The sequence below is a fragment of the Oncorhynchus mykiss genome, chromosome 23 (genome assembly GCF_057628025.1).
Source record: "Oncorhynchus mykiss isolate SJ-2025 chromosome 23, ASM5762802v1, whole genome shotgun sequence".
NCBI classification, from domain to species: Eukaryota; Metazoa; Chordata; class Actinopteri; order Salmoniformes; family Salmonidae; genus Oncorhynchus; species Oncorhynchus mykiss.
The window spans coordinates 42569608-42591368 of NC_143044.1; the positions used below are offsets into that span (position 1 = coordinate 42569608).

General features: G+C 44.5%; 1 pseudogene; it reads right to left on the minus strand.

Annotated features, from left to right (window-relative positions):
* Window positions 1-5564: 5564 nt before the first annotated feature.
* Window positions 5565-14420, minus strand: LOC110503030 (tektin-3-like; annotated as a pseudogene).
* Window positions 14421-21761: the final 7341 nt, after the last annotated feature.

The following is a 21761-nucleotide window of genomic DNA, read 5'->3' on the forward strand; positions in this document are numbered from 1 at the left end:
TCTTTAAGCTTGGCACATCTAGCCACTGGTATTTTTGCCCATTCTTCAAGGCAAAACTGCTCCAGCTGAACCAATCCAACGTGAAGAAGCTGGAGCAGTTTTGCCTTGAAGAATGGGCAAAAATCCCAGTGGCTAGATGTGCAGCAAGTCATACCACAGATTCTCAATTGGATTGAGGTCGGGCTTTGACTAGGCCAATCCAAGAAATTGAAATGTTTCCCCTTTAACCACTCGAGTGTTGCTTTAGCAGTATGCTTAAGGTCATTGTCTCAAATCTCTGGAAGACTGAAACAGGTTTCCCTCAAGAATTTCCCTGTATTTAGCACCATCTATCATTCCTTCAATTCTGACCAGTTTCCCAATCCATGCTGATGAAAAATATGGTGCTCTCGGGTGATGAGAGGTGTTGGGTTTGCGGATGAGAGGTGTAGCGTTTTCCTTGATGGCTAAAAAGCTACATTTTAGTCTCATCTGACCAGCGTACCTTCTTCCATATGTTTGGAGAGTCTCCCACATGCCTTCTGGTGAACACCAAATGTGTTTGCTTATTATTTTCTTTAAGCAATGCATTTTTTCTGGACACACTTCCGTAAAGCCCAGGACTGTGGAGTGTATGGCTTAAAGTGGTCCCATGGACAGATACTCCAATCTCCACTGTTGAGCTTTGCAGGTCCTTCAGGGTTATCTTTGGTATCTTTGTTGACTCTCTGATTAATGCCCTCCTTGCCTGGTTCGTGAGTTTTGGTGGGCGGCCCTCTCTTGGCAGGTTTGTTGTGGTGCCATATTCTTTCCATTTAAAAAAAAAATGATTTAATGGTGCTCTGTAGGATGTAAAAAGTTTCAGATATTTTTTTATAACCCAACCCTGATCTGTACTTCTCCACAACTTTGTCTCTGACCTGTTTGGAGAGCTCCTTGGTCTTCAAATAAAACAAAATAAAATTGTATTGGTCACATACACAAGGTTAGCAGATGTTAATGCGAGTGTAGCGAAATGCTTGTGCTTCTAGTTACGATGGTGCAGTAATATCTTACAAGTAATCTAACACTTTCACAACAACTACCTTACACACACAAGTGTAAAGGAATTAAAAAGAATATGTACATATAAATATATGGATGAGCGATGGCCGAATGGCATAGGCAAGATGCAGCAGATGGTATGGAGTACAGTATAGACATATGAGAAATGTAGGATATGTAAACATTATATAAAGTGGCATTGTTTAAAGTGACTAGTGATACATTTATTACATTAAATTTTGTATTATTAAAGTGGCTAGAGATTGAGTCAGTATGTTGGCAGCAGCCACTCAATGTTAGTGATGGCTGTTTAACAGTCGGATGGCCTTGAGATAGAAGCTATTTTTCAGTCTCTCGGTCCCAGCTTTGATGCACCTGTACTGACCTCGCCTTCTGGATGACAGCGGGGTGAACAGGCAGTGGTTGTGTCCTTGATGATCCTTTTGGCCTTCCTGAGACATCGGGTGCTGTAGGTGTCCTGAAGGGCAGGTAGTCTGGAGTGCCTTACGCTTGTAGAACTTAAAACTTTCCACCTTTTCCACTACTGTCCCATCGATGTGGATAGCGGGATGCTCACTCTGCTGTTTCCTGTAGTCCACAATCATCTCCTTTGTTTTGTTGACCATGAGTGTGAGGTTATTTTCCTGACACCACACTCTGCTTAGCTTGTTTGATTGACTTGCGGAGGGAATAGCTACACTGTTTGTATTTGGTCATGTTTCTGGTCGCCTTGCCATGATTAAAAGCAGTCGTTTGCACTTTCAGTTTTGCACGAATGCTGCCATCAATCCACGGTGTCTGGTTGGGGAAGGTTTTAATAGTCACCGTGGGTACAACATCACCGATGCACTTGCTAATAAACTCGCTCACCGAATCAGCGTATACGTCAATGTTGTTGTTCGTTACTATCCAGAACATATCCCAGTCCACGTTTTCAAAGCAATTTTGAAGCGTGGAATCACATTGGTCGGACCAGCGTTGAACAGACCTGAGCACGGGCGTTTCCTGATTAAGTTTCTGTCTATAGGCTCGGAGCAACAAAATGGAGTCGTGGTCAGATTTGCCGAAAGGAGAGCGAGGGAGGGCTTTGTATGCGTCGCAGAAGTTAGAATAGCAATGATCCAGAATTTTACCAGTCCGGTTCGCGCATTTGATATGCTGATAAAATTTAGGCATCCTAGTTTTCAGATTAGCCTTCTTAAAATCTCCAGCTACAATAAATGCAGCCTCAGGATATGTGTTTTCCAGTTTACTTAGAGTCAAATGAAGTTCTTTCAGGGCGGTCGAGGTGTCTTCTTTGCGGGAGATATACACGGCTGTGATTATAATCAAATCAAATGTATTTATATAGCCCTTCTTACATCAGCTGATATCTCAAAGTGCTGTACAGAAACCCAGCCTAAATCCCCAAACAGCAAGCAATGCAGGTGTAGAAGCACGGTGGCTAGGACAAACTCCCTAGAAAGGACAAAACCTAGGAAGAAACCTAGAGAAGAACCAGGCTATGAGGGGTAGCCAGTCCTCTTCTGGCTGTGCTGGGTGGAGAATATAACAAAACATGGCCAAGATGTTCAAATGTTCATAAATGACCAGCATGGTCAAATAATAATAATCACAGTGGTTGTTGAGGGTGCAACAAGTCAGCACCTCAGGAGTAAGTCTCAGTTGGCTTTTCATAGCCGATCATTGAGATTATCTCTACCGCTCCTGCTGTCTCTAGAGAGTTGAAAACAGCAGGTCTGGGACTGGTAGCATGTCCGGTGAACAGGTCAGGGTTCCATAGCCGCAGCAGAACAGTTGAAACTGGAGCAGCAGCACGGCCAGGTGGACTCGGGACAGCAAGGAGTCATCATGCCAGGTCGTCCTGAGGCATGGTCCTAGGGCTCAGGTCCTCTGAGAGAGAAAGAAAGAAAGAAAGAAAGAAAGAAAGAAAGAAAGAAAGAGAGAGAATTAGAGCGAGCATACTTAAATTCACACAGGACACCAGCTAAGACAGGAGAAATACTCCAGATATAACAGACTGACCCTTGCCCCCCGACACATAAATGACTGCAGCATAAATACCAGAGGCTGAGACAGGAGGGGTCAAGAGACACTGTGGCCCCATCCAATGATTCCCCCAGACAGGGCCAAACAGGCAGGATATAACCCCACCCACTTTGCAAAAGCACAGCCCCCACACGACTAGAGGGATATTTTCAACCACCAACATACCATCCTGAGACAAGGCCGAGTATAGCCCACAAGATCTCCGCCACGGCACAACCCAAGGGGGGGCGCCAACCCAGACAAGAAGATCACATCAGTGACTCAACCCACTCAAGTGACGCACCCCTCCTAGGGACGGCATGGAAGAGCACCAGTAAGCCAGTGACTCAGCCCCTGTAATATGGTTAGAGGCAGGGAATCCCAGTGGAGAGAGTGGAACCGGCCAGGCAGAGACAGCAAGGGTGGTTCAATGCTCCACAGTGTGTGTGAGTGACAAACGGGCAGCTCTGTACACACACTGGATAACATAAACTAAAGTTATAAAACGCAGCACACCTGAATCATTTAACACAAAAACAAGCTTGTGCGTACACACACACACACACACACACACACACACACACACACACACACACACACACACACACTCACACACACTTAAAACAACCGGGATTTCTTCAGCGATAACTCTTTGTTTATCTCTTCTTAGGTCAACCCATTGGAAGGTATTTCCGTAGTGAAACTCTGCTTTAGTTTTGGTGGTGCCGATTGTGATGTTGTCGTACTTCACTTTAACATGGAGTGAAAGAAGTAGGATTTATGTGGAGTCACAAACAGATTGTCCCATCTGGTAAACCTCACAGCTTAGACCCAGGCCTGCTTACCAGATCTTTCATTGGACAACACTTTGTGCAAGGGGGCATTGTCATGCTGAAATAGGAAAGTGCATCTCAAACTGTTGCCACAAAGTTGGAAGCACAGAATCATCTAGAATGTCATTGTATGCTGTAGCGTTAAGATTTCCCGTCACTGGAACTAAGGGGCCTAGTTTGAACCATGAAAAACAGCCCCAGACCATTAGTCCTCCTCCACCAACCTTTACAGTTGGCATTCGGGCAGGTAGCGTTCTCCTGGCATCCGCTAAACTCAGATTCATCTGTTGGACTGCCAGATGGTGAAGCGTGATTCATCACTGCAGAGAATGCCTTTCCACTTTCCTAGAGTCCAATGGGGGCGTGATTTAAAGCACTGAACTTAAGCTTGTATGCGGCTGCTCAGCCATGGAAACCCATTTCATGAAGCTCCCGATGAACAGTTATTGTGCTGATGTTGCTTCCAGAGTCAGTTTGGAACTCGGTAGTCAGTGTTGCAACCGAGGACAGACAATTTTTACACTCTACTTGCTTCAGTACTCGGCGGTCCTGTTCTGTGGCCTACCACTTCACGGCTGTCGTTGTTGCCCCTAGACGTTTTCACTTCATAATAACAGCATTTACAGATGACTGGAGCAGCTCTAGCAGGGCATACATTTGACGAACTGACTTGTTGGAAAGGATGCCTTTTATGACGATGCCATGTTGAAAGTCTCTGAGATCTTCAGTTAGGCCATTCTACTGCCATTTCTTGTATATGGAGATTACATGGCTGTGTGCTCAATTTTATACACCTGTCAGCAGCGGGTGTTGCTGAAATAGTCAAATCCACAAATTTAAACGGGTGTCCACATACTTTTGTATAAATAGTGTATATCAGAAATCAGTGACAAATCCTTGTGTCAGCATTGCTAGTGTCAAGTTGAACTTACAGTAAGTGCATTCATAGGAAGATAGCTGGGTGGGACAACCACATATCACAGTCATAGTAAGTACCTTTTTAGTTAATAGAGATTAGCCGCAAAGTCAGTGTTAGTAGGAAAAGACAAGATCAATAAACATTCCAAAACTTGATAAACAGAATTGATAAACATCAATAAATATATTTTGGGGGGGAATGTTTACTTCAGAGTATAATAGATTGGCTGATCCCTCCTGATGACCTGGAAGGAATTATTGATCTTTCCTTAACCCGTAGGAAGTCCCACCCAGTTGCCTACTCCAAAATGGTGAAAGTCTTTAATGGCGCTGCCCATGCTAAATCAAGCTCTTGGCCATTAGAGTCCTCTATCATTCTCTATGGCCGATCCAAGCCCTCCTGAGCTATACTGCTCTAGTTCCTCAGTGTAGGAAGAACCAGGCCAGAGCACTATAGATCAGATGGGCTTGCCTGGAACCAATCTAGAAAGGACAATGTGAAAAGCGGAGCCAGAACAGTACAGTTCAGGTCGGTACAATAGTGTAGAAACAATAATGTATATGAATTTACCCAATCCTTATGTGGTGCTCATTTCTATGGGATCCATGAATTTTCCTTGGCTATGAGCAATGCTCTTGACCAGGAAAGCCTCTGGGCCTCAGTTAGTGTATACAGTACTGTGTCATGGCCAGAGTGTAGCTCACCACTCTTAGTGTATACAATGCTGTGTGTTGGCTTTAGGTGTATCCCACCACCCTTAGTTATACTATGTGATAGCTTTTGGTGTATCCCACCAGGCATGGGGTGCTGGCGAAGCTCTTCCTCATGCCCATGCACTTCTCCTGACCAGGAACAGGGAGTTAGCCTTGATGGACAGGTCATGCTCCAGGGCAGCCTTGGTCTTCACCAACTTCTGCAGGGTGTTTTCTGCCTCCATCAGCCTCTCACGCAGCTTGTGGATGGTGTCCTCTATCTCCTTCACTTCTCCCACCAGTCTGGAGATTGGGATGGAAACAGGGACGGGGAACAGGGACAGAGACAAGGACAGGGACAGACAAGACAATCAGATTGAAGAAGTGGTAAACAGAGGATAAAGGAGGGAATGTAAGTGTAAAACATACTGGCTATAAAATACCTACACTTGCCCAAGCCCTACCTGTGGTGTGGGTTGTCCTGCAGAGCTCCACGTTAGGCCTACGTGTGCTCTCATCCAGTCTGGTCTGGGCCACCATTAGGGGGCACTCCTTGTCCCTCAGGGCCTTTTTCGGGCTATCTATTAGGATCTCGGTCTGGAGGATTTCCTGGAGGGTCTGCAAAGAGAAACAGGAGAAAGGTTTGTTGAGATGATCCAGGGAGTAAGGAAACAGAGTAATTTGAGTTGTTTAGGAGGAGAGCAGTTCTAGCGGTTTAGACCAGTTTAGAACCGGAACTGGTTGTAATCTGGTTATAATATGGTTGTATTTTTATTTATTTAAGCTTTATTTGACTAGGCAAACCAGTTAAAAACCAATTATAATTTTCAATGATGCCCTACTCTGGCCAAACCTGGACGATGCTGGGCCAATTGTGCACCTCCCTGTGGGACTCCCAATCATGGCCGGTTGTGATACAGCCTGGATGTGAAACAGGGTGTCTGTAGTGACGCCTCTAGCACTGAGACTCAGTGCCTTAGACCGGTGCGCCACTCGGGAGCCCCCAGTGTAATCTGGTTATAATCTATAACATTTTTAGTCACCATGGATAAAAGCAAAATCAACCCCAACTGTAACTTTAAATCAAATCAGAAGAACACTGTACTGTATACAATACCCTCCTCCTTCTCATCCCACCATCACATTATCATGTAATCTCATTCCCATGAATCACTCCACCACTCCTCAGAACCATCCCTGTCTGACTGACTGGCTGGCTGACTGGCTTAATTAAAGACTGAGTGCCTCACATCATAGCTGCTGTCAATGAATAAGACCAGAGAACTGCTGAGGTGGATAGAGCCCAGCAACCTCCAATTAGCCATTTTAACAACAATGGACTCCAGTGTCCACTACTCCACTACCCAGGGTATGTATCAGTGGAAAGTGCTGAACACAGGCAATGCAGAGATATCTATTTTTGGTGTCCCTCTTTTGAGAAGACTATTATCTTAGCAGTAAACAGAGTTTGGTGAGTTACTTTGCATGCCTGGCTTCCATAACAAGATGACAGTGCATATAAGGCCTAGACCAGTGGAGAGGGTGATCATTCCACAATACTTACATGGTCTTCGTTTGCATGTCTCTGCCCATTAAACACTGATTGTTAGCCTCAAGTAAAAGGGCACGAAATGAGTTTTATTTTTCTCCTCATTCATTAAACAGTAAAAGCAATTAGATAATAATAAACATTTGTTCTCTATTGTCATAAAAGATTTCACAAAAATGTAATAAACTCTTCAATCGTTTGAGACAAGTCATAGACAGCAGCCAAAAAAATAATCAGCTATGGTATGCAGGCAGTTTAGGATGCCTTCGTTACTACCCCGTGGACCTGATGTTGAAGAACAATGATGTATAGCAAGAAACAACCAAACTGCATCTCAATGAGTTGAATGGAACTGAATGGAAAAGGAACTAGAACATGAGAGATGAACCTGATGGTCATTGGTCAGGGAACCATTAGTCACCTTAGCCAGGTGTGTTTGCAGTCTGTTCTTGGCGTTGGTGGGCTCTGACATACCGTTGGTGAAGGCCACGTTGACCGTGTTGAACTGGTTCCACATCTCGTTGGACGTGGTGTTCAGCAGGATCTCAATCTTGTCACGCAGCTTGTGGGACACCGCACGCTGGCTCTGGGAGTGAAGGATGTTGTCGTCTGTGAACTTAGACCATGAGTCGGGCAGGGAGAGGCTGGTCAAGATGGAGAATAAGTACAATAAGGCCACAGTGGTGAGGACTGGAAGGTCCTACGCCAGGAGACAGACAGGCGTAGTGGTTACGTTTGGGATTGAGTGCTTTATATTCTAAGAACATTTAACACAACACTGTCGATAGGTAGATATTCCATTCCAATCACAAAGCTGTATAAAATTAACTTCTAAACTTGTGAATGGGTAGGGCCTCTGACTCTAGAAGGGTTCAGTCTCTCAACCCCTCTTCCCTAAACTAGTGTGTGGGTACTACTCACAAAGGGTCAAGTCACGTGACCCCTCTGCCCTAAACTAGTGGGTAGGTACTACTCCCAAAGGGTCAAGTCACTCGAACCCTCTGCCCTAAACTAGTGGGTGGGTACTACTCACAAAGGGTCAAGTCACTCGACCCCTCTGCCCTAAACTAGTGTGTGGGTACTACTCACAAAGGGTCAAGTCACTCGACCACTCTACCCTAAACTAGTGGGTGGGTACTACCCTTTGTAGTAGCTGATTACATCTGACGCATTCCTGAAATGGTGACATCTCTTATCTATTATCTGAGCTGTCACCTTGTCGCTGATGTCTCTCTCCAGCTCATGCTGAACTGCTCGGTTTGACCCGAGGGAAGTACAGATGAAGGCTCTTAATTTGACCTAAATTGTCACAGCAAAATAATCCTGCAGCAAAGGGATTTGAATGTTTAGGGTTCTAGTCATGCAGATCTGCTTTAGCCGACATCCGCATATCGGTTGTAACTGCATTAGACCAGTCAAATCCACAATTGGCTCCTGGCATTATACCTAAAGTGGACATTGACACTCACTAACACGAGTGGGCGGCTGTGGCTTCATGACAAAGATCAAGAGCAGCTGCTCACTGATTTGACTCTCCAACACAGTTCCACCTCTAACACTGCCAAAACATCCGCTATGCAGCTGTCTGCTTTCGCTGGTTAATGCTTGATCTGACTGAATCTAGGCATTAGTCCATAATTTTGCTTGATCGGTGGTTAGGCTATTACCTGCACTATTCACCGTTTTTGTAATTGTTTCAGTAACTTACTGCATTAAAGGCATCACTTTGGTATTTTGGCAAAGTTTTCATACATCCACAGAATCAGATGAACTCGTGGATACCATGTTTCTGCGTCCAGTATGAATAAAGTTAGAGGTAGCTTCGTGAGCCAAAGCTAACTAGCATTAGCACAATGAATATAAGTCGATGGGTATCTGCTAGCATGCTGTGTGTGTTAGGAATGGGTGTTTCTCACTCATTAACATACAGTTAAAGTCGGAAATTTACATACACTTAGGTTGGAGTCATTAAAACTCATTTTTCAACCACTCCACACATTTCTTGTTAATTAACAAACTGTAGTTTTTGCAAGTTGGTTAGGACATCTACTTTGTGCATGACACAAGTCATTTTTCCAACAATTGTTCACAGACAGATTATTTCACTCACGTTTACATACACTAAGTTGACTGTGCCTTTAAACAGCTTGGAAAATTCCAGAAGATTATGTCAGAAGCTTCTGATAGGCTAATTGACATAATTTGAGTCAGTTGGAGGTGTACCCGTGGATGTATTCCAAGGCCTACCTTCAAACTCAGTGCCTTTTTGCATGACATCATGAAAAAATCAAAAGAAAATTGTAGACCTCCACAAGTCTAGCTCATCCTTGGGAGCAATTTCCAAACGCCTGAAGGTACCACGTTCATCTGTACAAACAATAGTACGCAAGCACAAACACCATGGGACCACGCAGCCGTCATACCGCTCAGGAAGGAGACGCGTTCTGTCTCTTAGAGCTGAACGTACTTTGGTGCGAAAAGTGCAAATCAATCCCAGAAAAACAGCAAAGGACCTTGTGAAGATGCTGGAGGAAACAGGTACAAAGGTATCTTTGTCCAAAGTAAAACGAGTCCTATATCGACATAACCTGAAATGCCACTCAGCAAGGAAGAAGTCACTGCTCCAAAACCACCATAAAAAAAGCCAGTCTACAGATTACAACTGCAGATGGGAACAAAGATCGTACTTTTTGGAGAAATATCCTTTGGTCTGATGAAACAAAAATGGCCATAATTGCCATAAAAATCATTGTTATGTTTGGAGGAAAAGGGGGATGCTTGCAAGCCGAAGAACACCCTCCCAAAAATGAAGCACGGGGGTGGCAGCATCATGTTGTGGGGGTGCTTTACTGCAGGAGAGACTGGTGCACTTCACAAAATAGACAAGATCATGAGGAAGGAAGTTAACGCTTGGTCGCAAATGGGTCTTCCAAATGGACAATGACCCCAAGCATACTTCCAAAGTTGTGGCAAAATGGCTTAAGGACAACAAAGTCAAGCTATTGGAGTGGCCAAAAAAAGCCCTGACCTTAATCCTATAGAAAATTTGTGGGCAGAACTGAAAAAGCGTGTGCGAGCAAGGAGGCCTACAAACCTGCCTCAGTTACACCAGCTCTGTCAGGAGGAATGTGCCAAAATTCAAGGGAAGCAAGTTAAACAATTTAAAGGCAATGCTACCAAATACCAATTAAGTTCATGTAAACTTCTGACCCACTGGGAATGTGATGAAATAAATAAAAGCTGAAATAAATCATTCTCTGTACTATTATTCTGACATTATTTTTTTATAGCTACTCTTTACAGTTCTCCTGGGCCATATACAGCGTTCCTCACTGAGTTCCCTGTATTCCTATCGGACCTTGTAGTTATGGCAGATAATATTGACATTTTTGGTGACTTTAATATTCATATGGAAAAGTCCACAGACTCACGCCAAAAGGCATTCGGTGCCATTATCGACTCAGTGGGTTTTGTCCAACATGTCTCCGGACTTACTTACTGCCACAGTCATACTCTGGATCTAGCTTTGTCCCGTGGAATAAATGTTGTGGATCTTAATGTTTTTCCTCATAATCCTGGACTTTTGGACCACCATTTTATTACGTTTGCAATCGCAACAAATAATCTGCTCAGACCCCAACCAAGGATCATCAAAAGTCGTGCTTTAAATTCTCGGACAACACAAAGATTCCTAGATGCCCTTCCAGACTCCCTCCACTTACCCAAGGACATCAGAGTACAAAAATCAGTTAACCACCTAACTGAGGAACTCAATTTAACCTTGCACAATATCCTAGATGCAGTCACACCCCTAAGAATCAAAAACATTTGTCATAAGAAACTAGCTCTCTGATATACAGAAAATACCCGAGCTCTGAAGCAAGCTTCCAGAAAATCAGAACGGAAATTGCGTCACACCAAACTGGAAGTCTTCGGACTAGCATGCAGTATCGAAGAACAATCCAAAATGTATTTTTGATACTGTCACAAAGCTAACTAAAAAGCATGACTCCCCAAGAGAGGATGGCTTTCACTTCAGTAGTGATCAATTCATGAACTTCTTTGTGGAAAAGATCATGATCATTAGAAAGCAAATTACCGACTTCTCTTTAAATCTGCGTATTCCTCCAAAGCTCAGTTGTCCTGAGTCTGCACAACTCTGCCAAGACCTAGGATCAAGGGAGACACTCATGTGTTTTTGTACTATATCTCTCTTGTCACGGCCTCTAAACCTTCAAGCTGCATACTGGACCCTGTTCCACCTAAACTACTGAAAGAGCTGCTTCCTGTGCTTGGCCCTCCTATGTTGAATATAATAAAAGGCTCTCTATCCACCATATGTGTACCAAACTCACTAAACGTGTCAGTAATAAAGCCTCTCTTGAAAAAACCTTGACCCAGAAAATATAAAAACTGTCGGCCTATATCGAATCTCCCATTCCTCTCAACATTTTTAGAAAAAGCTGTTGCTCAGCAACTCACTGCCTTCTTGAAGAGAAACAATGTATACGGAACGCTTCAGTCTGGTTTTAGACCCCATCTTAGCACTGAGACTGCACTTGTGGAGATGTTAAATTACTTTTTAATGGCGTCACACAGAGGCTCTGCATCTGTCCTCGTTCTCCTAGACCTTAGTGCTGCTTTTGATACGGTCGATCACCACATTCTTTTGGAGAGATTGGAATCCCAAATTGGTCTACACGGACAAGTTCTGGCCTGGGTTCGGTCTTATCTGTCGGAAAGATATCAGTTTGTCTCTGTGGAGGGTTTGTCCTCTGACAAATCAACTGCAAATTCTGATGTTCCTCAAGGTTCCATTTTAGGACCACTATTGTTTTCACTATATATTTTACCTCTTGGTGATGTCATTCAGAAACTTAATGTTAACTTTCACTGCTATGCGGATGACACACTACTGTACATTTCAGTGAAACATGGTGAAGCCCCAAAATTGCCCTCGCTAGAAGCATGTGTTTCAGACATAAGGAAGTGGATGGCTGCAAACGGTCTACTTTTAAACTCGGACTAAACAGAGATGCTTGTTCTAGGTCCCAAGAAACAAAGAGATCTTCTGTTGAATCTGACAATTAATCTTAATGGTTGTACAGTCGTCTCAAATAAAACTGTGAAGGACCTCGGCGTTACTCTGGACCCTGATCTCTCTTTTGAAGAACATATCAAGACCATTTCAAGGACAGCTTTTTTCCATCTACGTAACATTGTAAAAATGTCTACTGATTCTGAAAAACACCAAAAGAAAGATGCCAAGTGTCACGTTCTGACCTTAGTTTCTTTGTTTTTTCTTTTGTTTTAGTATGGTCAGGGCGTGAGTTGGGTGGGTTGTCTATGTTAGTTTGTCTATGATTTTATATTTCTGTGTTTGGCCTGGTATGGTTCTCGATCAGAGGCAGCTGTCAATCGTTGTCCCTGATTGAGAACCATATTTAGGTTGCCTGTTTTCCATTGTGTTTTGTGGGTGGTTGTTTCCTGTTTAGTGTTTTTGTTTCACCTTTCAGGACTGTTTGTTTGTTGTGTTTGTTGTTTTGTCTAGTGTTGCATATTTCAATAAATAATATGAACACTTACCACGCTGCACCTTGGTCCTCCTCTCCTTCCCCAGATTACAAGCGTTACACCAATGGTCCCTGCTCATCTGCGTGAACGTGCCTTAGGCATGCTGCAAGGAGGCATGATGACTGCAGTTGTGGCCAGGGCAATATATTGCAATGTCCGAACTGTGAGACGCCTAAGACAGCACTACAGGGAGACAGGATGGACAGCTGATAGTCCTCGCAGTGGCAGACCATGTGTCACAACACCTGCACAGGATTGGTACCTCCGAACATCACACCTGCGGGACAGGTACAGGACGGCAACAACAACTGCCCGTGTTACACCAGGAACGCAAAATCCCTCCATCAATGCTCAGACTGTCCGCAATAGGCTGAGAGAGGCTGGACTGAGGGCTTGTAGGCCTGTTGTAAGGCAGGTCCTTACCAGACATCACCGGCAACAATGTCGCCTATGTGCATAAACCCACCGTCGCTGGACCAGACAGGACAGGCAAAAAGTGCTCTGACTAGTCGCGTTTTTGTCTCACCAGGGGTGATGGTCGGATTCACGCTAAACTTTGAAGGAATGAGCGTTGCACCGAGGCCTTTGCTCTGGAGCGGGATCGATTTGGAGGTGGAGGGTCCTTCATGGTCTGGGGCGGTGTGTCACAGCATCATCGGACTGAGCTTGTTGTCATTGCAGTAATTCTTAATGCTGTGCGTTAAAGGGAAGACATCCTCCTCCCTCATGTGGTACCCTTCCTGTAGGCTCAACCTGACATGACCCTCCAGCATGACAATGCCACCAGCCATACTGCTAATTCTGTGAGTGATTTCTTGCAAGACAGGAATGTCAGTGTTCTGCCATGACCAGCGAAGAGCCCGGATATCAATCCCATTTAGCACATCTGGGTCCTGTTGGATCAGAGGGTGAGGGCTAGGGCCCTTCCCCCCCAGACATGTCTGGGAACTTGCTGGTGCCTTGGTGAAAGAGTGGGATAACATCTCACAGCAACAACTGGCAAATCTATTGCAGTCCATGAGGAGGAGATGCACTGCAGTACTTAATGCAGCTGGTGGCCACACCAGATACTTACTGTTACTTTTTATTTTGACCCCCCCTTTGTTCAGAAACGTTATTCTATCTCTGTTAGTCACATGTCTTTGGAACTTGTTCCGTTTATGTCTCAGCTGTTGAATCTTGTTGTGTCGGTACAAATATTTACACATTTACACACCTAAAAATGAACGCAGTTGACAGTGAGAGGACATTTCTTTTTTTGCTGAGTTTATATCAGTGTCACATTATGATCTATATCAGTGTCACAGTAGGATCTGTATCAGTGTCATAGAAGGGTCTATATCAGTGTCACAGTAGGATCTATATCAATGTCACAGTAGGATCTATATCAGTGTCAGAGTAGGGATCTATATCAGTTTCACATTATGATCTATATCAGTGTCACAGTAGGGAACTATATCAGTGTCATAGTAGCATTTATATCAATGTCACAAGGAGGAATATGTAGGGCCGCAGTTGTGAATGATTTAGGTCCTTCCATTGTAGACACACTCATGTAGTTGCGTTAATGTAGCCTAACGGTGTGATGTAACAACCTCTGACTTAACCAGGCTCAGTCTTTGACTGTTTTCAGCCTAGGTGTGTGGCTTTGGCTAGGACTCACAGTTACAATTTGTATTCTGGAGAACTATTCTCATCCAACAGTCAGCCCAATACAACTCTCCTCCTCTCCCTACTAAAGACAGTACCTCATGCTGGACTGTTGTCTTAGCCCTTGGACTCCTCATTGTTTTGTCTTCCATGGCGTGAGCCTCTCACTTTTGCTCTAATGTGATTGGCTCCTCTGGGGTTCTGTGTTTCACTACAATAACACTGCATTATCGCTTTGCTTTTCCACCAGCCTGACAGCCCTGAATAACTGCCAACAGGATGACTAGCTGCCTTCTGTGCTCCACACCTGGGTTCAATCACTATTCAAAATCTTTCAAATACTTTGAGCATTTGCTTTAGCCCGCCTAGAGTGTCAGCTGGGCAGGGTTTGAACTTTTGGGACTTTTCTATTGGATATATTGCAACAGGCAAGATCAATTATGTCCAGATAAATTATGGTAAATAGTATTTGAACCCAGGTCTGCTGCTCTCAATCAGAAAGTTAAAAGCTATTCCCACTGAGTCACACTCCCCTAGTAATGTTGAACTAATGGGGCTTTTAAAGCCAGTGATTATGGCAGTGTATTTCCTGTACAGCATTTTCCCAACCATTGTTTTGACTGGCACAGCATTTATTGCAATTCGTTGCATTGGAAAACGTGAACTGTAGACCTAGTTTGTTATAAAATATACAGGGTATCACATGTCTGTTGTGACTGGAATGACCAGGTAAATCATGCTGCTCTACCTGTATTTTGAAAGTGAAACTCAGAATTTGCATCAAGCAAACTAGGCATTTTGCATTATATATTTGCATTAGACAAACTAACATCATGGACATTTTTATTTTTTATTTTTTTCATTTCACTTTAATTTAACAGGTAGCCTAGTTGAGTACAAGTTCTCATTTACAACTGCGACCTGGCCAAGATAAAGCAAAGCAGTTTGAAACAGACAACAACACAGAGTTACACAAGAAATAAACAAACATACAGTGAATAATACAGTAGAAAAAAGCCTATATACAGTTTGTGCAAATGAGGTAGGATAAGGGAGGTAAGGCAATGAATAGGCCATAGTGGCAAAGTAATTACAATATAGCAATTTAACACTGGAATGGTAGATGTGCAGAAGATGTGTTCAAGTAGAGATACTGGTGTGCAAAGGAGCAAGATAAATACATAAATATAGTATGGGTTGAGGTAGTTGGATGGGCTATTTACAGATGGGCTATGTACAGGTGCAGTGATCTGTGAGCTGCTCTGACAGCTGGTGCTTAAAGCTAGTGAGGGATATATGCTTTTTGCTTTTCTTTCCAGTCATTGGCAGCAGAGAACTGGAAGGAAAGGTGGCCAAATTAGGAATTAGCTTTGGGGTGACCAGTGAGATATACCTGCTGGAGCGCGTGCTACGGGTGAGTGCTGATATGGTGACCAGTAAGCTGAGATTAAGCGGGGCTTTACCTAGCAGAGACTTGTAGATGACGTGGAGCCAGTGGGTTTGGCGGAGAGTTTGAAGCGAGGGCCATCCAACGAGAGTGTACAGGTCGCAGTGGTCGGTACTATATGGGGCTTTGGTGACAAAACGAACGGCACTGTGATAGACTGCATCCAATTTGTTGAGTAGAGTGTTGGAGGCTATTTTGTAAATGATATCGCCAAAGTCAAGGATCGGTAGGATGGTCAGTTTTACGAGGGTATGTTTGGCAGCATGAGTGAAAGATACTTTGTTGCGAAATAGGAAGCCGATTCTACATTTAATTTTGGATTGGAGATGCCTTATGTGAGTCTGTAAGGCGAGTTTACAGTCTAACCAGACACCCAGGTATTTGTAGTTGTCCACATATTCTAATGGGTCTAGCCTGCTAGGATTAAGATAGTGTGCTACTCTGTGCCTTCTAGTCTTTCCTGACCTGCTCTTGGCTCACCTACAGCCCTCCTTTAAGGAAGGCTGTCCAGTGTGTTGCAGGTTAATACTATCTACTGTAGTTTAACTACAGTTTTTCTTAGGGGGGGGGGGGGGGGTCTCAAGGTCAACACATTCTGTTTACACAGTGTAACTACTATAGCCTGGTTAAACCGGGACTGAGCGCTACCTGGCCTCACCGTAAGCGCAGCGTTCAATCTGGTTCAACCAGACTAGGGTCTCCCAAACAGGGAGGTTTAGATTTAGAACAGAATGAATGCCATTATATAGCTTCACTCCCGGCCCGTGTTGGCCTCCCTTCAGTAGCACCAATTAACATGGAGCCAGGTTTAAAAAGGCCACCGCTGCTGCATGCTTCAGCCTCCCATCCTGACATCCTCCCGACATGACCTCACTCTCTATAAAGATGAACCATGAAATACATGAAAAGGATTCAGCCAATCAGCCCCCTATGAAATACCTCCCGAGGATAGAGTTCTGTTCTGAACGTCTTCTGGAAAAGCACTGTCCTCAACCTAGAACGTGAGTGGAACGTGAGTGGAACGTTATAGGGGCCTATATATATATATATATACTGTACCCTGCTCAAAAAAATAAAGGGAACACTTAAACAGCACAATGTAACTCCAAGTCAATCACACTTCTGTGAAATCAAACTGTCCACTTAGGAAGCAACACTGATTGACAATACATTTCACATCCTGTTGTGCAAATGGAATAGACAACAGGTGGAAATTATAGGCAGTTAGCAAGACACCCCCAATAAAAGAGTGGTTCTGCAGGTGGTGACCACAGACTACTCCTCAGTTCTTATGCTTCCTGGCTGATGTTTTGGTCACTTTTGAATGCTGGCGGTGCTTTCACTCTAGTGGTACCATGAGATGGAGTCTACAACCCACACAAGTGGCTCAGGTAGTGCAGCTCATCCAGGATGGAACATCAATGCGAGCTGTGGCAAGAAGGTTTGCTGTGTCTGTCAGCGTAGTGTCCAGAGCATGGAGGCGCTACCAGGAGACAGGCCAGTACATCAGGAGACGTGGAGGAGGCCGTAGGAGGGCAGCAACCCAGCAGCAGGAACGCTACCTCCGCCTTTGTGCAAGGAGGAGCAGGAGGAGCACTGCCAGAGCCCTGCAAAATGACCTCAAGCAGGCCACAAATGTGCATGTGTCTGCTCAAACAGAAACAGACTCCATGAGGGTGGTATGAGGGCCCGACGTCCACAGGTGGGGGTTGTACAGCCCAACACCGTGCAGAACGTTTGGCATTTGCCAGAGAACACCAAGATTGGCAAATTCGTCACTGGCGCCCTGTGCTCTTCAAAGATGAAAGCAGGTTCACACTGAACACATGTGACAGACGTGACAGTCTGGAGACGCCGTGGAGAACGGTCTGCTGCCTGCAACATCCTCCAGCATGACTGGTTTGGCGGTGGCTCAGTCATGGTGTGGGGTGGCATTTTTTGTGCTCGCCAGAGGTAGCCTGACTGCCATTAGGTACCGAGATGAGATCCTCAGACCCCTTGTGAGACCACATGCTGATGCAGTTGGCCCTGGGTTCCTCCCAATGCAAGACAATGCTACACCTCATGTGGCTGGAGTGTGTCAACAGTTCCTGCAAGAGGAAGGCATTGATGCTATGGACTGGCCAGCCCGTTTCCCAGACCTGAATCCAATTGAGCACATCTTGGACATCATGTCTCGCTCCATCCACCAACGCCACGTTGCACCACAGACTGTCCAGGAGTTGGCGGATGCTTTAGTCCAGGTCTGGGAGGAGATCCCTCAGGAGACCATCCACCACCTCATCAGGAGCATGCCCAGGCGTTGTAGGGAGGTCATACAGGCACGTGGAGGCCACACACACTACTTAGCCTCATTTTGACTTGTTTTAAGGACATTACATCAAAGTTGGATCAGCTTGTAGTGTGGTTTTCCACTTTAATTTTGAGTGTGACTTCAAATCCAGACTTCCATGGGTTGATACATTTGATTTCCATTGATAATATTTGTGTGATTTTGTTGTCAGCACATTCAACTATGTAAAGAAAAAAGTATTTAATAATTCATTCATTCAGATCTAGGATGTGTTATTTTAGTGTTCCCTTAATTTTTTTGAGCAGTGTATATATATATATATATATATATATATATCTATATATATATACACTCCCGCCCTGTGCACCACACCACGAGGGTCTGTTGTGAACTACTACAAACTAGGAATGTCTGAGGTGTGCAAACAGACTCCCAATCACTTAGAGCAGGGGTGCTAAACTCATTCCACAGAGTGTCTGCGGTTTAGTTTTTTTCCCCTTTTAATTAAGACCCAGGCAACCACCTGAGGGAAGTTACTTATTAATTAGTGACCTTAATTCATCAATCAAGTACTAGGGTGGAGCAAAAACCCACAGACACTCGGCTCTCCTTGAATTGAGTTTTACACGTTACTTAGAGTATTCATTTTAAAGGGGTTTAACTTGTTTTAGAGTGGGAACAGATGAGGTCATATAGAACAGAAGAGGTCATGTTGAACAGATATAGAACAGAATAGGTCACATAGAACAGATGTAGAACAGATCAGGTTATATAGAACAGATGAGGTCATATAGAACATATGGGGTCATATACAACAGATATAGAACAGATGCGGTCATATAGAAGGGATGATGTCATATAGTACAGATATAGAATAGATGAGGTCATATAGAACAGATGAGGTCATATAGAACAGATTAGGTCATGTATAACATATGATGTCATATAGAATAGATATAGAACAGATGAGGTCATATAGAACAGATGAGGTCATATAGAACAGATGTAGAACAGATCAGGTTACATAGAACAGATGAGGTCATATAGAACAGAAGGTGTCATATACAACAGATATAGAACAGATGAGGTCATATAGAACAGATAAAGAACAGACGAGGTCATAAAGAACAGATAAGGTCATATAGAACAGATGAGGTCATATAGGACAAGTCCATAAGTCCAACTTAAAAATGAAGCCACATTATTGGGATCAACATCAACAATCACAACACTGTCTGTATCCCCATGGGGACCATCTCAGTAATATTCGATCTCTGTCTCTGTCTTCAGTACCAGTTCTTGCAGTACTGGGACTATGAGAATGAAACTAGACACGTAAACCGATTTGGTATCCAGAGAAATCCTGAAATAGAATCATAACACAACGTGGTGGAGGGAGCCAGGGAGGCCTGAGCGGTGTGTGCTGGAGAGAGCCAGGGAGGCCTGAGCAGGGTGTGGTGGAGGGAGCCAGGGAGGCCTGAGCGGGGTGTGGTGGAGGGAGCCAGGGAGGCCTGAGCGGGGTGTGGTGGAGGGAGCCAGGGAGGCCTGAGCTGGGCGTGGTGGAGGGAGCCAGGGATGCCTGAGCAGGGCGTGGTGGAGGGAGCCAGGGAGGCCTGAAAGGGGCATGGTGGAGGGAGCCAGGGAGGCCTGAGCTGGGCGTGGTGGAGGGAGCCAGGGAGGCCTGAGCGGGGCGTGGTGGAGGGAGCCAGGGAGGCCTGAGCGGGGCGTGGTGAAGGGAGCCAGGGAGGCCTTACTGGATTTGTTTCACTGGGCCCTGCCAGTACCTGATGAGTATGAGACCTGATACTTGACATCGTGTGGCATTTGGAGAGAGAGGAGAGATGGGCGCCAGCACGGAACCTAAAACCAGCACTCTTGGGTGACTACAGTCACGGCACGCAGGGGCTTGAATTTCAGAGTTCCGTCGGTCAGCCAGTGTGTGTGACAGTGTGAGAGTAACCTGGGGTGACTGGGACTACACAAACACATTAGGGAAAGGAGTTGGACAGTCTCACACGCACACAAACACACAACACACTGCCTCAGTTTAAGCCTTGCCAAACCCTTCAACACTCCATCCTACAGCCCAAAACATGTCACACGCTTATCAGGTAAGAATAGACCGGGGCAGAATCAGGATGTTTGATTCGTTCTCTAAACACTGTTGAGCTCCATTGAAAACACACTCAGGTCTGTTGTCTCTCTGACTGCTATGTTTTCACTCCTCTCTCCGTTGTGTAGCTTCAGACTGGTGTTTCCTGCTTGGCTACATGAGTGGCTGACTATCAGAGCTTCCTCAGACCAACACTTACATATCAGTTGGCCTGGACCCTCCCACTGCCACCATTGTAAGGAAATCAATCTACTCTCATGAATTGTGCATGGGGCTGCCTTTAAAGAGTGCTGTCACACCTGGAAGGAGAACAGGAGAGGAAGTGAGCTGGTAAATCTGTTGACACTATAGGAGCTCCCCTGCCAAGCAGATGGTGTGGCCCTGCAGGGGAAGTAAGATGACCTCTCTGGGCTCATCTGAGGACCTAACTTGTGTCTTAAATGGCACCCTATTCCCTATGTACACAGCAAAATCAACACAGTGTTAAAAGTAACACTGTTACAGGGTGTATAAAGGTCCACACTTTCAGTGTTAAGCTTTTACTACAGTGGGCTAAATCAGGGTCACACAGAGTGATTATTGGTGGTCTTACACAAATCTACTTTAAAACAAAAGTATACATCTCACACACATGGTTATGGGCTTACAAAAAAGATGACACCATTGTCATATATATAGACATTTTGAGTTTGCATCCAGGTATTACACTTCATAGACATCACAGAAGACTGAAATATAACAAATATAACAACCTTTGACATAGAAAATATTGTTTATTTAACTAGGCAAGTCAGTTACGAACAAATTATTATTTACAATGACAGCCTAGGAACAGTGGGTTAACTACCTTATTCAGGGGCAGAACGACAGATTTTTGCCTTGTCAGCTCAGGGATTCGATCTAGCAACCTTTCGGTTACTGGCCTAACACTCTAGCCACTGGGCTACTTGGCACCCCACTATTGTATAAGAGCATCAGAAACAACTTACTAATATGAAGAAAGCTACTGTATCCTGTACTATACTGTAAAAGCCTTAGTCTGACTTTGTTCTGTAAACAGAGGGACAATCATTTCCCTTGGGTATATTATCTCAGCAAGCTGTAACCATCAGGGATGGTCTGCCCGCTTGCAATAGCCCAGCTACGTTGTGAAATGACCTTGATTTGATAAGTGGGTGATAGTATTTGGTGACTACAGTCCTCTGGTATGGTTATTGTTTTAACTTCTGGTCTACTGCAGAGGGTTTTGTGAGAACTTATTATTAAGAGATACAAAGAATGTTGTAAATCTTGTCTCTTTGGTTTCCATTGTCTATCAGGTCGGTTACAAACACAATATCCACATTTCCCATGTCTCTTCATGATAAAACACAATAGAGACATCTGTGTTATGTGAGACACTATGGCACGTGTGTGTCTGTGTGACTTCATGGCAGTTCATGTGTGGTTGCATCTTAGTGTTTTTGCCTCCATGTGATGTTGGTGTCTTTTGGAGGGCCTGGAGGAAAAGGCCTTGGAGGCACGGGGTGCTCAGCTCTCATCAGATCAGAGGAAATACGGAGCAGAGCAGAGAGACAGCAGACAGACAGACAGCAGTTTATGTTTTGTGACAGTTTCAACACATTCATTAAACAATGGAA